Source organism: Macadamia integrifolia, chromosome 5, assembly GCF_013358625.1.
Source record: "Macadamia integrifolia cultivar HAES 741 chromosome 5, SCU_Mint_v3, whole genome shotgun sequence".
NCBI lineage: Eukaryota > Viridiplantae > Streptophyta > Magnoliopsida > Proteales > Proteaceae > Macadamia > Macadamia integrifolia.
In genome coordinates this window covers 29,646,204-29,648,740 of record NC_056561.1, presented here as the reverse complement: position 1 = coordinate 29,648,740, position 2,537 = coordinate 29,646,204, and positions in this window count along the sequence as shown.

Sequence of the window (2,537 nt, the reverse complement as noted above, 5' to 3'; positions counted from 1 at the left end):
TAAATAAAAAAATTATCCATAAACACTTCAAAAAAGCTCTCCACCATATCAGATAAAATGCTCATCATGCATCTTTGGAACGTGGCAGGGGCATTACAAAGCCCAAAAGGCATACGTCGATAAGCGAAGGTTACATAGGTGCATATAAAGGTGGTCTTGTGTTGGTCATCTAAGGCAATGGGAATCTGATTATAATCGGAATAACCATCAAGGAAACAATAATACTCATGTCCGGCTAACTGCTCTAACATTTGATCAATAAAAGGCAAAGAAAATTGGTCTTTCCAAGTTGCCACATTTAACTTCCTATAGTTAATGCACACACGCCACCCTATTTGGACACGGGTAAGGATCAACTCATTTTTAGCATTTTAGACTATTGTGACCCCTGACTTCTTTGGCACCACGTGTACTGGACTTACTCACTCGCTATCAGAAATAAGGTAAATGATACCATGATCCAAGCACTTTAGGATCTCTTTCTTTATAGCTTCTTTCATCATAGGATTAACCCTTCTTTGTGGTTCCCTAGAAGGTTTTGAATCCTTCATGAGGTGAATATGATGTTCAACGATTGAGTGGCTAATTCCTTTAATGTCTGCTATGGTTTAACCTAAGGCTTCCTTGTTTTCTTTTAAAACTTTGATTAACTCTTCCTCTTGACTTGAAGTTAAATCTGAGGCGATAATAATTGGTAGAGTTTGATCTTCTCCTAAGAAGGTATACCTTAAGTTAGAGGGCAACTCTTTCAAATAAAGCTTAAGGGGCTCAACAATTAAGGGTTTAGGAAGAGAATTTGATAGAGGACCAATGGGCTCCATGGGTGTCTGAAGGCTCTAAACCTCGGAGAAAAAATTTTCAGTATCATCCTCTAATTCTTCCATACACTCTTGGAATTCTGAATCAAAGTCAATGTCAAAAGTTTTAACAATATCATCAGAAAAATCCTCAAGCATATTGACCACTTCATCAATATCATTAAAAGAAATTGTGGGTTGCTTACCCAACCTATACATGTTGAACTCCATAGTGTGGTTGTCAAAAGATATCCTTAGTAGATCATTCTAACAATTGATTAATGCATTGCTGGTCCAGGAATGGTCTTTCAAGAATGATAGAGATCTTATCCCTAGTGGTGAAGAGTTTGGTGTCCAAAACAATAAAATCAACTGGAAAAATAAATTCTCCTACCTTAAGTAGGACATCTTTGACCATCCCTTTTGGAATCTTGACAGAATGGTTGGCCAACTGGAGAGTGGTCCTTGTGGCTTTCAAATCTCCTAATCCAACTTGTTGATAAATATGATAAGGTAGAAGGTTCACACTTGCACTGAGGTCAAGTAGGGCATGATCAATACGAGTGTTGCCAATGACACAAGCAATGGTGGGATACCCGGGATCCTTATACTTTTCTGCTATAGGTTGTGTGATCATTGAACTGATATTAGCTACCAAGAACACCTTTTTGGGTACACTTGTGGTGCGCTTGTGAGTGCATAAGTGTTTAAGGACTTTGGCATAGGCTAGGATTTGAGTTATGACATCTAAAAGAGGGATGTTTACCTTTACCTTCTTAAAGACTTCTAAAGTTTTTTCCATTGAAGCTGTCTTCGTCTTATTGATTAAACAGTTAGGACAGGGGACATGGGGAACATAAACACTGTCAGAAGTTCTCTTATTAATAGAATCATTTTTTGTGGCTTCCACCAAATCATCCTTAATTTCTTCAGGTCCATCTGGCTAACTTGGAATGGGAGGCATAGTAGTAGCCTCAATAGTCGGAGGGTCAATAGAAAGGTCGGATGGTGGAGAAGGAGTGGTACCATTCCATAGATACTCTCGACCATTCCATAGGGCATATACCGCATTACACTGGTTGGAGGGCCCTTGGTGTTGTTGGCTCTGTACAACATTGAATTGAGGAGCAGGTAGCCCTTGTGGAGTCAGCACCTGATGTCTAGAATTTGGCTCTGGCTGACTAGGTTATTTTTCTTTCTCCTTCTCATGCATGATTGTGACAAGTTAGGTGAGTTGGCCTCTCCACATTATTGTGGCTTGTCATGAGAAGGGCCATACTTTTCTCTAGCTCACTAATTCTTGCCGTCTCTTCAGTGCATGTAAACCCCAGGGGTTGTTGATAAGGTGCTTGGAGAGGGGTCCTAGCAAAATTTGACTGAGGACTTAGATTAGGCCGAGGAAAAGAATTAGGTAGTAGTGCAAAATTGGGCCTCTGGGGACTAGGCTACCCTTGGTTGTGAAAGTTCGATGGGCCTCCTTGAATTCCTTGGCTACATGAAAAATTAGGGTGATTTCTCCACCCTGGATTGTAAGTGTTGCTAAACGGGTTGTTTGGGTAAAGAACATGAACACTTTCATTGACCCCAGAATTATTGGGGCATTCTTCCATTATATGTCCATTGGAGTGACACCAATTACACATAGAGACTGATTTTGGACTTGGTGGACTAGGGCATGTGCTTTAGGGACAAGGGCTTCTATTCTCTTAATGAGGCTATCTAAATGGGCCTCCTTGGCTA